This window comes from Girardinichthys multiradiatus, chromosome X (genome assembly GCF_021462225.1).
Source record: "Girardinichthys multiradiatus isolate DD_20200921_A chromosome X, DD_fGirMul_XY1, whole genome shotgun sequence".
Classification (NCBI taxonomy): Eukaryota; Metazoa; Chordata; class Actinopteri; order Cyprinodontiformes; family Goodeidae; genus Girardinichthys; species Girardinichthys multiradiatus.
The window spans coordinates 7,186,936-7,202,663 of record NC_061817.1 but is presented as its reverse complement, the minus strand read 5'-3'; the positions used below and the strand labels follow the sequence as shown (position 1 = coordinate 7,202,663).

General features: G+C 40.2%; 1 long non-coding RNA gene, 2 other non-coding genes and 1 pseudogene across 3 annotated transcripts; 3 read left to right on the top strand and 1 right to left on the bottom strand.

Moving 5' to 3' along the window:
• LOC124862954 overlaps positions 1–15,728 on the bottom strand; it is a 62,345-nt pseudogene that overhangs the window by 33,345 nt on the left and 13,272 nt on the right.
• Positions 9,129–10,616, top strand: LOC124862955. Its single transcript, XR_007037037.1, has 5 exons — positions 9,129–9,264; positions 9,477–9,542; positions 9,715–9,759; positions 9,950–10,015; positions 10,200–10,616. It is a non-coding gene; the product is annotated as an uncharacterized LOC124862955 (long non-coding RNA).
• LOC124863615 lies at positions 9,800–9,876 on the top strand. The gene has a single exon (XR_007037171.1). It is a non-coding gene; the product is annotated as a small nucleolar RNA SNORD49 (small nucleolar RNA).
• Positions 10,048–10,119, top strand: LOC124863626. The gene has a single exon (XR_007037182.1). It is a non-coding gene; the product is annotated as a small nucleolar RNA R38 (small nucleolar RNA).

Below are 15,728 nucleotides of genomic sequence, written 5' to 3'. Positions count from 1 at the left end.
TCTTTTACTTGTCTTAATACGGATGATTTGGGCATACGCTCATGAAAACCCAAAATTCCTATCTCACAAAATTAGCATATTTCATCCGACCAATAAAAGAAAAGTGTTTTTAATACAAAAAACGTCAACCTTCAATAATCATGTACAGTTATGCACTCAATACTTGGTCGGGAATCCTTTGGCAGAAATGACTGCTTCAATGCTGCGTGGCATGGAGGCAATCAGCCTGTGGCACTGCTGAGGTCTTATGGAGTCCAGGATGCTTCGATAGCGGCCTTTAGCTCATCCAGAGTGTTGGGTCTTGAGTCTCTCAAGTTCTCCTCACAATATCCCACAGATTCTCTATGGGGTTCAGGTCAGGAGAGTTGGCAGCCCAATTGAGCACAGTGATACCATGGTCAGTAAACCATTTACATTGGTTTTGGCACTGTGAGCAGGGTGCCAGGTCGTGCTGAAAAATGAAATCTTCATCTCCATAAAGCTTTTCAGCAGATTGAAGCATGAAGTGCTCCAAATCTCCTGATAGCTAGCTGCATTGACCCTGCCCTTGATAAAACACGTGGACCAACACCAGCAGCTGACACGGCACCCCGACCATCACTGACTGTGGGTACTTGACACTGGACTTCTGGCATTTTGGCATTTCCTTCCCCAGTCTTCCTCCAGACACTGGCACCTTGATTTCCGAATGACATGCAGAATTTGCTTTCATTCGAAAAAAGTACTTTGGACCACTGAGCAACAGTCCAGTGCTGCTTCTCTGTAGCCCAGTCTGGGAATGCGGCACCTGTAGCCCATTTCCTGAACACGCCTGTGCACGGTGGCTCTGGATGTTTCTACTCCAGACTCAGTCCACTGCTTACGCAGGTCCCCCAAGGTCTGGAATCGGCCCTTCTCCACAATCTTCCTCAGGGTCCGGTCACTCTTCTCGTTGTGCAGCGTTTTCTGCACCACTTTTTCCTTCCCACAGACTTCCCACTGAAGTGCCTTGATACAGCACTCTGGGAACAGCCTATTCGTTCAGAAATTTCTTTCTGTGTCTTACCCTCTGCTTGAGGGTGTCAATAGTGGCCTTCTGGACAGCAGTCAGGTCGGCAGTCTTACCCATGATTGGGGTTTTGAGTGATGAACCAGGCTGGGAGTTTTAAAGGCACTCAGGAATCTTTTGCAGGTGTTTAGAGTTAACTCGTTGATTCAGATGCATTATGTTCATAGCTCGTTAGAGACCTCTTTTAATGATATGCTAATTTTGTGAGATAGGCATTTTGGGTTTTCATGAGCGTATGCAAAATCATCCGTATTAAGACAATAAAAGACCTGAAATATTTCAGTTAGTGTGCAATGAATCTAAAATATATGAATGTTAAATTTCATCATGACCATTATGGAAAATAATGAACTTTATCACAATATGCATAATATTTTGAGAAGGACCTGATATATGGTCCTATAATGGTACTATAAACCCCGTCAGATGCGAGTTTCCCCGTCTATAATACAGGAAGAACGGTATCTGACGGGGTCTGGAGACCCATCAGATACCGTTTCCCCTGTTTAATACAGGGGGAACGATATCTATCTTTCAAAAAAGTGGCACAGCTTCGCCGAAACACGTTGTTTGACCTTTCACGCTGTCTGCGGCGCAAGCACGGCGCGCTGGTTACGAGCGCTGAACAAGCACGCGCCTTTTTTGCCACGTGAGTATGGCAAGCCAACTGTGCCACAAAACGCCACTTTTACCACGCGTCTGGTTAAATGGTCACGCAAAAAACGCCGTTTTTTAAGTCAAAAACCCATCAAAACGCCGTTTTTTACGGCGTTTAAAGAGCGCCACAGAACGCCGTAAAAAATGTCACAGAACGCCGTAAAAAACGGCGTTTTCTCAAATTAAGCAATGCCCTGCCCACACTCTTCTTAGCCAGTAAATTTAAACTCCAGCCATCCAATAAGAGAAGTAGAACTGCAGACCCCACTAATTCATGACAGATCAACTGTGCTGAAATGAGATCTGAATTTTGAATTCCGAGTTGTAGCTGTAATACTATTCTCCTCCACCAGATGGCACTCGCACGGGAGCTAGTCTGCAGAAACGCTATCTGTGGACATTTGGTGGTTGTAATGTTATTAAATACAGAAAAATTTATCTTGTATTCCGTGTTTGCTGTTATTTTTCTATGAACCATTGCTAGAAAGATTCTTAATCTATGAGTTGGCATGAATAAGAACCCTAAAATAGAAATTCTCTATCGCATTATTTTGTTTTTTATACAACTCAGAAAAGGTCCTAATAAAATGATCAATACATCTATCTGATGTTCAATAACACAACTATTTTTTACATTTTTACTAATATAATGACCAATTCCCATATCTCATTACTGGAATTATCATGTTACATATTTTCAATCAAAGCAAGACTGCCCAAAAAGGCATGCACCTGCAGTTCCTTCTGCGTGTCACAGTCCTAAATAATTATCTAGGCGCTCTTTATCTTTACTCATACATGTCTCTCAAAGTGCAAATACAATACTATAGTACAGACATCTTTTCATCTACACATTTATTCCCTCACTTGTACATTAAGTAGGCCTATTCTGTTTTTGGTTGGTTATAATCTGGTTAAATACAGGGAAAGAAATGTGTGTTGTGTTATTATTTTTCTATAAACAACTTTAGAAATGTAAAGTGTTTTTGTTTTGCCTTTTTTTTTTATTACCCACTGTTTATTTCTATGATTTATTCATGTATTTTCAGAATCTACCAATACAGTGGGCAAAAAAGTATTCAGTCAGCCACTGATTGTGCAATTTGTCCTACGTAGAAAGATGAGAGGTCTGTAATGTTCATCATACACTTCAACTATGATAGACAAAATAAGAAAATAATCCAGGAAATCATATTGTAGGATTTTGTGTGTTCGATTTAATGGACTGGGAGATTTTACACAGGTGGTGCACAGACATAAAAAAATGCCGCTTGCATTAGGACAGGGCAAACAATAAATCACTGACCAGCTACAAACTTTTAAATAAAAACCGCGAAAACAACCAAACTGTCAAATATGTTATTTAAAAGAAATCAAAACTTGACCACAATGCAGAGAACAATTACTTCTTTGTTCAAAAGAAAAGACAGAAACTGAAGATGAAAAGTTATGCTTCAGAAAATGGTTTATCATTGTTTCATACATGGCAGTTCTTTAACAATTGAGATAGGGATTCTAAATTCTGCCTTATACAGACAGCCTACGGTAAAGTAAAATATGATATGTTTTAATTAGTTTGAGTTTTGGACTTTGTTGAGAGAGAGAGATCTCGAGGGGCCCCAAATGAGAATAACAATTGAACACACACACACAATATATATATATATATACAATATATACAATATATATATATATATATATATATATATATATATATATATATAATCTATATCTATATATATATATATATACAGGTCCTTCTCAAAATATTAGCATATTGTGATAAAGTTCATTATTTTCCATAATGTCATGATGAAAATTTAACATTCATAATTTTAGATCATTGCACACTAACTGAAATATTTCAGTTCTTTTATGTCTTAATACGGATGATTTGGCATACAGCTCATGAAAACCCAAAATTCCTATCTCACAAAATTAGCATATTCATCCAACCAATAAAAGAAAAGTGTTTTTAATACAAAAACGTCAACCTTCAAATAATCATGTACAGTTATGCACTCAATACTTGGTCGGGAATCCTTTGGCAGAAATGACTGCTTCAATGCGGCGTGGCATGGAGGCAATCAGCCTGTGGCACTGCTGAGGTCTTATGGAGGCCCAGGATGCTTCGATAGCGGCCTTTAGCTCATCCAGAGTGTGGGTCTTGAGTCTCTAACGTTCTCTTCCACAATATCCCACAGATTCTCTATGGGTTCAGGTCAGGAGAGTTGGAGGCCAATTGAGCACAGTGATACCATGGTCAGTAAACCATTTTACCAGTGGTTTTGGCACTGTGAGCAGGTGCCAGGTCGTGCTGAAAAATGAAATCTTCTGTCTATAAAGCTTTTCAGCAGATGGAAGCATGAAGTGCTCCAAAATCTCTGATAGCTAGCTGCATTGACCCTGCCCTGATTAAAACACAGTGGACCCAACACCAGCAGCTGACACGGCACCCCCAGACCATCACTGACTGTGGTTACTTGACACTGGACTTTCTGGCATTTTGGCATTTCCCTTCTCCCCAGTCTTCCTCCAGACTCTGGCACCTTGATTTCCGAAATGACATGCAGAATTTGCTTTCATCTGAAAAAGTACTTTGGGACCACTGAGCAACAGACCAGTGCTGCTTCTCTGTAGCCCAGGTCAGGTGCTTCTGCCGCTGTTTCTTGGTTCAAAAGTGGCTGACCTTGCAAATGCGGCACCTGTAGCCCATTTCCTGCAACGCCTGTGCACGGTGGCTCTGGATGTTTTACTCCAGACTCAGTCCACTGCTCCGCAGGTCCCCAAGGTCTGGAATCGGCCCTTCTCCACAATCTTCCTCAGGGTCCGGTCACCTCTTCTCGTTGTGCAGCGTTTTCTGCCACCTTTTCCTTCCCACAGACTTCCCACTGAGGGTACCTTCATACAGCACTTTGGGAACAGCCATTCGTTCAGAAATTCTTTCTGTGTCTTACCCTCTTGCTTGAGGGTGTCAATAGTGGCCTTTTGGACAGCAGATCAGGTCGGCAGTCTTACCATGATTGGGGTTTTGAGTGATGAACCAGGCTGGAGTTTTAAAGGTCTCAGGATCTTTTGCAGGTGTTAGAGTTAAACTTGTTGATTCAGACGATTATGTTCATAGCTAGTTTAGAGACCCCTTTTAATGATATGCTATTTTGTGAGATAGGAATTTTGGGTTTTCATGAGCTGTATGCAAAATCATCCGTATTAAGACAATAAAAGACCTGAAACTCTTTCTGCATGGAGTTTGCATGTTCTCCCTGTGCATGCGTGGGTTCTCCCCGGGTACTCCGGCTTCTTCCAAAAGAAATACCTGTTAGGTTAATTCATCAACTTTAAAGTTGAGCATTTGTTTTTCAATATTTATTTGATTTTTTTGCCCAGACCTATGCACTACACCAGTGGTTACCAAAGTGGGGGTTGGGACCTACAGGGGATTTGCGAGGCACCAAGTTGGGGGTCTGGAGATTATTTCAAGATACACAATTTCTTAAATAATGATTAGGCTATACTTATTTAATTTGTAATTTAATATAGTCTGTAGAAGTAAATTACATCAAGTAACAATACATACAACTAAACTATGTATTACAAAACCAGATTGTAAATGTTTGTGCCAAAACATAAGTGTAAAACTAACAGATTTTCTTTCTTTGCTGTCCGTCTTTAGGTTCCAAACTCACCAAACATGCAGTCCTGCAACAGTGTCTTTGAAGGCCCTCTTTTGTCCTTCGCACTTCCAATTACAAGTGCTGGCCAGGCTGTTTGCAAGGGTTGCAGTTAACATCCTTTGGATCATACTGTCAGCGTTGGTCCCACCAACCAATGCCAAACGAGTAACCTTAATTTAAAGAGAAAAAAAAGGTTAATCTTGTCAAAATCTAAATGTAACTAAAATAGAACAAATTTGAAATAAAAATATAGTACTCAAACCAAAAACGGTTAACTTAAAATTGACAATTTTTTGGCGAACTGAGGTGTCCTTCAGTGCTGCTTCTAGTTCCTCGAACTGGTCCTCATTCATGAGTGGGAGAGCAACTGGGAAGTCTTTCTGAGAAGCATCTCTCTCAAGACCAATCTCTGTTGTAATCGCAGCAACTTGAGTTTTTAAAATCTGCATGTCCTTTGATATCTATTTTATCTCGATGAGTACTTGGGCAAGCTGTGTTAGTACTTTGTTCCCTACAATGTCTTTAGGAAAGGACAAATTAATTATAGACCAAAATAAAAAATAAAAAATGACAAAATGAAATTGAAAAAATGACACTTACCTTTCAACACAACTTGTTTAGGCTCTGCGGGACACTGCCACTCTGCCTCAGAGCCTTAATAGTTGAAAGAAATTACAATGTCAGCATTGCATAATAGTGATGTGCTAAATGAGCTGTAACACATGTATATACAGTGGGGAGAACAAGTATTTGATACACTGCCGATTTCTCAGGTTTTTCAACTGTGAGCGACGGAAACTAAAACAAAAATCCAGAAAATCACATTGGGTAATTTTTTAGAAATTAATTTGAATTTTATTGCATGACATAAATATTTGATACATCAGAAAAACAAAACTTAATATTTTGGTACAGAAACCTTCATTTGCAATTCCAGATATCAGACGTTTCCTGTTGTTCTTGACGAGGCTTGCACACAGTGCAGCAGGATTATGGATCACTCCTCTATACAGATCTTCTCCAGATCCTTCAGGTTTCAGACCTGTCACTGGGCAACACGGACTTTCAGCTCCCTTTAAAGTTTCTCGATTGGGTTCAGGTCTGTAGACTAGCTAGGCCACCGCAGGACCTTGAGATGCTTCTAACGGAGCCACTCCTTAGTTGCCCTGGCTGTGTGCTTTTGGTCGTTGTCATGCTGGAAGACCCAGCCACGACCCATCTTTAATGCCCCTACTGAGGGAAGGAGCATCCCCAAAGAATGATGTTTCCACCTCCATGCTTCATGGTAGGGATGGTGTTCTTGGGGTTGTGCTCATCCTTTTTCTTCCTCCAAACATGGTGAGTCGAGTTTAGACCAAAAAGCTCTATTTTTGTCTCATCAGACCACAGAACCTTCTCCCATTCCTCCTCTGGATCATCCAGATGGTTGTTGGAAAACTTCCGACGGGCCTGGACATGAGCTGGCTTGAACAGGGAGACCTTGCGTGCTCTGCTGGATTTTCATCCATGGCGGCGTAGTGTGTTACTGGTGGTCTTCTTTGAGACTGTGGTCCCAGCTCTCTTCAGGTCACTGACTAGGTCCTGCCGTGTAGTTCTGGGCTGATGTCTCACCTTCTTCATGATCATTGATGCCCCATGAGGTGAGATCTTGCATGGAGCCCCAGACGGATGGAGATTCACCGTCATCTTGAACTTCTTCCATTTTCTTATAATTGCACCAACAGTTCTTCTCACCAAGCTGCTTGGCTATTTTCCTGTAGCTCATCCCAGCCTTGTGCAGGTCTACTATTTTACCCCTGATGTCTTTCCACAGCTCTCTGGTCTTGGCCGTTGTGGAGAGGTTGGAGCTTGTTTGATACAGTGTGGACAGGTGTCTTTTATACAGGTAACAAGTTCAAATAGGTGCAGTTAATACAGGTAATGAGTTGAGAACAGGATGGCTTCTAGGTGATCAAATACTTATGCAATAAAATGCAAATGAATTACTTAAAAATCACACAATGTGATTTTCTAGATTTTTGTTTTAGATTCTATTACTCACTGTTGAAGGGTAGCTACGATAAAAATGAAAGACTTCTACATGCTTTGCAAGTGGGGAAACCTTATTTCACTCGCTGCGAGGAGAACGGACAGATGTGCTTCAGTTACAAATCTCCTACCGCTCTGAAAACCATCTGTCCGCACCTCTCTTTTTTTCTTTCGGGGGTCCCCAGTTACAAAAAACGTTGCTCTCTAAGGATGGGAAAAACAGCTGCATCGTAAACAGGTCATAAACACCATTATCTTGTAACAACACACTTCCACAGTCTCCCCATCTTAGCATCAGTGTGTCTTCTGTTCAGCGCAATCAGCCTTCATCTTTATGACCTCCTCAACTGTGGCTGCTTCCTTCTCAGCTCCACCTCTGATCTTTGCCTGCAGACAACTCACACATACATCATGAAAGGTTATAAAATCAAATAGTGTCAGGACGTGAACAACGGACGAACCCAGAATGCAGACTAGCAGGCAGCATGACGGTAGGTGAAAAACAATTTAATAAAAAAACAAAAACTCACTCACAGATGGTGACCGCAAAAACAGACGTGGGCAGGTTGGCAAGACAGGCTTGGCATGATGAAAACGCAAGACTTGAGCATGATTTGAAAAGATGTTTCCACGACGACTAACAGATCAGGTGTGTATATATGGCGTGAAAATCAGGTGGAGCAAGGAGACAGATTAATTTGGACAGGTGAACCGAATAAACTTAATTGACAGAGAAGACAACGTGACAGGAGCAAAACATGGCTTGAACAGAACGCAAATCCAAGGAAACAAACGAATAGAAATATAACTAGAAAAACATGAAACAAAAGCATAAACAGGAAAATAATAAACAGAAGCATGATTCAAGACCTGAACTGTGAATAAGACCAACAAGAACCCAGAAACCAAAAACCAAACAACCCCAAATCATAACAAATAGTCAAGTTAAAGAATAGGAGAATATATAAGATAAATCTATATTCAATTATTCCAACAGATATAAAATCATTAAAAACAATCATTTGTTCAGACTCAAGTTCAGCATTATTAAGTTTAAAACATAATCATTCAGAGGGTAGATCAGACATTTTGTTGGAAATAAAACATACTTTATTTAGAATAAAAAGGATGGGATTAATATTAGTGTTTTTATGGGTATCAGCACATGTAGGAGTTGGAGGGAATGAGATGGCGGACAGGATAGCAAAGAAAGCAACACAAAACATTAGCTTTATAATTAATATTAGTAGTTCAGAGGCAAGAAATATAATTAAACAGAGAATCAGGAAAGAGTGGCAAAAAAGGTGGGATGAAGAAAGGAAAGGAAGATGGTTTTACAGAATCAACAAGATAGTATAAAATAAAGAAACATAAAACAGGAAAATGTGATCATTGTGGAGAGGAGGAAACAATAGAACATGTAATATTGAAGTGTCAGAAATATGAACAAGAAAGAACAATTTTGAGGAGAGAATTTGTAGGTATTAAAGAACATTTTATTTTGATAGATACTTTGCAAAGAAGTTTAGGTATCAAACATATTCAAATTATAGTTAGATTTAAAAAAACAAAAACTAAATTAATAAATAGAATTTGATTGTTGTAATAGTAAATAAGATTTAAAACCATGAAGAACCACACTCCATACCAGTAGGTGGCGGTAATGCACCCATAAAGTTATTTGCCAACCGCCAAAAATAATACAAGAAGAAGAAGAAGATTTCAGACACATCAGCTCTGTGTCGTGGAAAGAAGAGTTGTTAGTGAATATGAGCGACTCACTAATAATGCTTTTAGTTATCCAGTTGAGCCTGTGTGATAATGTGATGCCTTCCAGAGATGACCCGCCATGATGAGGTACTTTTTAAAAATACGAATTAGGATTTCTTTTTTCTTAAAAGTCTGTGTGCAACGAAGCATGTGTCGGCTGCTAGTCTTTAGCCCGGCGAGCACGTGTTAGTCACGCCGGTTCTGTTGGACTAATCTGTGATAATGTGAATGAAACTACTTGTTTGACAGAAAAGTACCGAAACAAGTATGCATGTTAAAGTTACCTGCTTTATTTACAGGTTTCTAACTGGAGATGTTGCAGTGATCGTGTTAATTTCGGCGCTAAGGCAGTGAAGTTTTGGAAGGTAAACTTTAGAGAACTTTTATGTCTTTCTTCCTATTCGGTAGATTTGATGAGTTTTGTTATCCCTGTCTGAAACAGTATTGTGGAAATCAATGCTATCTGATCTACTTCTTCAGGGTGATGTGTAAAGACAGGCGTTCTCGATGGAAGATCAATAATATGTCTTGTTGCAGGATTGTGAAGATGATTCACCGAGGAAGAGGAGGCAAAGCAGAAAGGTTTGTTCTGATCCATTCTTATGATGTATTCTGCCACCTCCTCTGTGATGAAAACTGCTGCATAGGAAGTGCCGTCTGATGCGACAACTGACGATTTTTATTAGAGCTTTTCTGAGAAGGGAGCAAAACATTTGGGCTTTATTGTGTACAATCTGAACATGCATTAATCAAAACGTTGTGTGTCGTTTAGGTGCAGGTGTACCAGTGGCAAGAACCAAACTTGAAGATGACACGTGGTTCCTGCAGACACTAATGGGTAAAGGTGTTAAGATTTAATTATAATTGAAATCAAGCCAGTGATGATACAAGTTATCCCTGTCTGAAAAATCCTCTGTGGAGTTATGGTAACCTGAGGCTTGGTTCAAAGCGCTGTGCTGCATATTTCTACCAACTGATGTTGAGATTTCATTTTTTTTTTCTCCCTTTTTATTACTTTACAGATGGACCCAAGACCAGTTTGGATGAATTGGTCGGTGTGATGCTTAATAAAATCAGAAGCAGAATGTTGGAATAAATGAAAACAAATTTATTTAACCAATGTATAAGGTAAAGCCAGAGATGCCGACGGTCCAGCTGCTTTTACTCAGACTGGGTTGAACTTGTAGGATTTCTTCTTTAAATTTTCTAGATATATCTTCTCCTCGAGGAGATTTTCACGATCCTGTGGAAGAGATAATGTGAAGCCTCAGTTATGAAGTATAAAGAAGATTTTAATTTTATGGAAGAAAATTAGTAGTTTTGTAATTGTTTTTGTGGACCCAATTATGTGAAAATGTATAAAATAAAATGTTTTTTTTTTCTATTAAACAAATGTCAGCCATGAATTTATACCCACAATTAAAGAAATGTAACTGAAATGGTGAACTAAGTCATTTCATGGTTTCAGTAATTAAAAATCTAGATGAATTCATAACGGACAGCTTAAAGATTAACAGGGCAACCAGCCCCTCTGTTTACATTTCTTTAAAACTGAAGACACACAAATGTTTGACACTGAGGTGTTCCAGCCAGCTTTTACAATCCCTGTGTGTGTTTTATAAAATCTATATTGGTTATGGATAATGTTTGAGTAGTAACTGGTCTGTTGTAATGAAAATATTCATGGAAAAAGCAATGTCCAAATTTAAGACTACACGGGTAACAAAAACAGGTCAAATCTAAAATTTGATGTGTAAAGTTTGGTATTTAACATCTATTGAAAGAAATTCATAATTTACCATAACTATTAATGTTTTGGTGTTTACAATTTCATTTAGTGTTACTCCTCCTGCAAAGAACTGGAGTTTCCTCTTCAGAACCTGCAAGCTGGCTCATTTAACATATGAGGAACTGATAAATATTCACACTTATTTTCACTTTTAATCTCAAGGTTACAACACAGCCATGAGGGCGTTGCATCCTTTATATTTACATGGATCCCACACGATTCATAATAAATCTGGGCCCGTATTCACAAAGATTCTCAGTCCTCCCAGAAAGCTCCTAACTTATCTTAAAAATTCTTGGTAAGGACTCCTAGTTTAAGAGTGATCCAGTTTACTGTTGAGAGCAACTGAGCAAGGAGAGGACAGAAAGTCCTATCTTGGAGAGGAGGTGTGGTTGACCCCCTTGCTAGGTGTGATGCTGTCAGCTAAGAGCTGTGATAGGTAAAACAAAAAACAAATGTGCTCCTAGTAATCAATGGAGAGAAATTAAACGATGATAGAATTTAGATTGGATTCTGAAATATGTAAATCATGATGATAACTTAGTAAAATTTTATTAATTGTCACACTGCATCAAAATGTTTGATCGTAGCTTATTCACATGCTGATCATTTTAATTTGCCTATGTTGACTCACCATGCTGGTCGTTTTCATACTGCATCTATTTCATATTAATTTCATATAAATATTAAAATTCAGCATTTTACTGTGTTCTCCTTGAGGTTATAAAGAGGTTTAGTTTGGTAAAATGGCCAAAACAAGAAGAGATGGAGGAAAAGAGAGGAGTGTTGAAGGGTAGAGTTGGTCCTGGAATCACGGTGGGAACAGGCATTGCTGAGCAGACGAATGCGTCGTTCCCTCTGCTTTCAGCACCAGCCTGGAATGTGAGCAGCTCAGGTATCTGCTGCAATCAGAAGCTAGAGAGGAGAGAGCAGCACACAGGCAGACTTCTCCACAGACGGGGAGCGTTCTAGATGACCGTTTAGGCTTAGCCTGCTGACATCATCATGTACAATACAACAAATCATCATCAGCAGCATCAGAGCCAGGGACTTAAAAAAGCTCAACAAGCTGATAAAGAAGGCTGGCTCTGTTCTGGGGACTCTTCTGGAACCTCTGGAGATCATTGTGGAAAGATGAATTCTTCATAAAATGAAGAACATAATGAGAACCCTGAACATCCTCTTCATCAGACTGTCCTACAACAACAGAGTGTCTTCAGTCAGAGGCTTCTTCAGATCTGCTGTAAGACGGACAGCTACAGGAGATCCTTCCTGCCCACAACCATCAGCATCTACAACGTTTCTTTGAAGAAACCTTCATAATGAGCTACAACAACATTTAATTTCCCTTTGGGATTAATAAAGTATTTTGAATTGAATTGAAAATACTTATTCACCTCATTTACATCTTCCTTCTATGTATATAGTGTTTAGATTATTGTATTGTATCTTGTCTGAAGTATATATATATATATATTCGAGTTATTTATTTTTTGAAAGCATTTTGCAGTCTGTAAATATTTAATGAATTTATTATTATATTGCTTGTAATTTTGTTCACTTCTTATTCATGGTTATTATTGTTTCTATTATTTATCCTTCCTAATATTACCTTAGTAGAGGTGCACTTTTAATCTGTCCTGCCACTGAACCCATTTAATTTCACTCTAAATGGGGATGATAAGACTCATCTCTAAGTTAATAATTGTATGAGTCTTATAGAGGTTTCTGTGCTCATTTATTCGATTGTTAAGGGGGTGGATCCCTGCGCGGTTGAGTTGGTAGCTCACCTTTCTCTCTGTCTTTCGGCTATCTTCTCTGCTTAAGATACTCTTAGGCTCGCTAAAAGTCCTCCTCCCTATTTATCATGCTATTTATTTCCTCACATTCAGAGCTCTCTTAAGGCCTAAGATGCTTCGTGAATCACTTTAATCTTATCGAGGGAGACATTTTATTGGAGAAATTCTAAGATTTTCTCAGATTGACGTCACTAGGAGCTACTTTTAGTCTTAGGATTCTTTGTGAATACAGGCCCAGGTTTTGATGATTATTGCAGTGAGCAGTGGTGATACACTTTCATGAAATAATTTTTTTCTTTACAGAGAAGTTTTTTTTACACTATAAAAGAATTTCACTCGTGGCTTCCCGAGTATAAATAAATGACGGCCAATAACTTGGTCTGGAAAAATATGGAAAAAGGAAACAAAATGGAAAAATATTTTTAGCCATTTATGTTTCAGTCTCTGGATTTGCAGTTTCTATATTCAGTCTAAACACTAGAAATGGCTGTTTCTATATTTGTGGCCATGGTTTGTAGCATTGCCAGGTAAGTGCTCTTTAACCAGTTACCTTTTCTGCCGTGTACCTCCACAGAGCCAGACTCGCCTGAAGCATCATAGACTGATAGTTGGGAAAATAATTTGAAGGTTTACTCCTGAGAGATGTTGTCAGCTCAGGGAAAGGTAACACTGAAACAGAGTCTACAGAAAAAAGTACTTGTGAAAATTACTTTTTTGCCAATAAACTAATTAGTGTTTTTCAAGCATTCAACCAAACCTGGTAAAACAGGTGGAACAATTTGAGGTAAAGGTGAGATGGTGGAATGTTCTCTTGGCCTTTCTACATCCTCCTGCAGATGATTTAGTTGCATGCGCTCCTGTAACATCAGATTGTTATTTAATGTGCAAGAATAGAAGTGCTTTTAAGACAGAATTGAAGGTTTTGCTCTGTACCGTGACACACACCTTCAGGATCCTTTGCTCCAGCTGCCTCAGGTTCTCAGTTCGTGACTGAATATTTCTTAGTCGAGCCTCGTGCTCCGACTCCACACGTTTCGCCTCCTGGAATGCTTGTTCACCCTCCTCATACTTCTCTGCTGCAAGCTGTGAGCAACAACAGTTTAGTCAAAGTCAAACCTTTGCAGCCTTTGGGGGTGGGAATAGGGAGCAAATCACCTTGCTGAAGGCCTCGACCTCTTGGGACCGTGTTTTGAGTCTCAGAGCCATACTATTTGTTGTTTCCCTCTCTCTGTCCAGTTCTTCCCTGAGTCTTGCCAGAGTCTCTTTCTCCTGTGTCACAACCAGCTCCTTCTGTTTTAGTTCAGCCATTTGAAACTTGAGGTCAGCTTGTTCCTGCAAAGCAAACAAAAAACATTTATGGAAAACTGGATTTCCTTCCTCAAGAAGTACAGCAGTCTAATAAAGCAACAAAAAAAAAAAGATTGTGAGACTCACTTGTGCCAGACTGATGATGGATCCTTCTCTCCTCTCTAAGAGACTGTTGACCTCCCGTTCGGCTCTGTCTTGCCTCTGTTTCTCTTGGGCACGGAAGTGAGCCCACTCTGCTGCCAGCTTCCTCCTCTCCTCTGTACACTGCTGCATCACCGATTTCTGCTCCTCCAGCAATGAACTCTGAGGGGCAGAGAGACGCAGGAGACGGGGTGAAGTTGAAAAACATCCCTGCTGCTTGAGTTACAACACAGATATTTGTCAGTCTCACCTTAGCTCTATCCAGCTCCTCCCTCTCCATACTGATCTGCATGGTGAAGACGCGTCGCTCTTCCTCCAGGCCTCTCTGGGTGGACTCGGCTTTGGCCTGCTCCGCCGTTACCTTCCAGCGTTCCTGAAGCAAATAAAAAATTAGCCTCACGTTGATTTTGAGGATATTCGGTGCCTTGATAAACAATTGGACATTTCCACACAACTTCAAACTACTGATGACTTCTTGATCCAGTCTATTATGACTGCTCACCTTCTCCAGCTGCCTTTGCTGCTCACTGATTTGAGTGTCCATCCTGGAAATGATTTCCTTGAGGCAAGCTCTCTCCTCTGCCATGGCTTTCTGCTGCTGGGCCAGACGGTCTTGCATCACTGGATTTGGAGAAGGATGTGAACAAGATCCTGGTGGTTACACTCATAGTTTTTAGTCCTGATTTTTTTTTATGATTCCATGTGGATGTATGAGTGCGTACTTCGAAGCTGCTCGTCCCGGTGCCGTGCCCCTTGCTCCAACCCGTGGGTGGTGTACTCGTGTGTGCTCTCCACTCGAGAAGAGAGCTCTCCAGGTCGGGAAGAGAACTGCTCCATCAGCCCAATCACCCCTGTGAGAGATCTGTACAAATACAGTGGAGTCACAAGTGGAAAGTAGACCTGGATTAGTTTGGAAGTTGCTATAAAAAATGTATGTCAGGAAAGCTAGAAAAGAGAAAAACAACTTTGCTTTAGTTCTCAGGCCATGTTTCTCAAACGGAAAAAGGAGTTCTGCTCCCTTCCTGGTTGGTGGTCAGTCTCTGCCTGAGTTCAAGTATCTTCGTGTCTTGCTCAGAAGTGATGATAGGACGAAGTGGGGGATGGATCTACGGTTTGGAGTCTTGTCTGCAGAAATGATGGCCCTGATCTGGTCTGTCTTAGTGAAGAAAGAGCTGAAGCTCAAAAAGCGAAGCTATCAGTTGTAACGCTCTGACTACCAGCCCATCCCGGACTGAAAGAACATAATTCCAGAAACCAGCAGATACCAGCGTCTGAAAATGGGCTTCCTCATGTAGGAAAGGGCGGGACTCAGCCTTAAACAGAGGTTGAGGAGCTTAGAGTAGAGCCGCTACTTTCTCCACATCGAAAAGAGTCAGCTTAGGGTGTCTGCGGTGCATTATTTATGGTAACTACCTTTGGACATTTTAGTCAGCAAGTCGCACACTAAAGCAGACTCTGATTCAACCCAAAATCACTGTAACCCTTTCTGGCAGGAATGGCTTGGGATTCCCCAG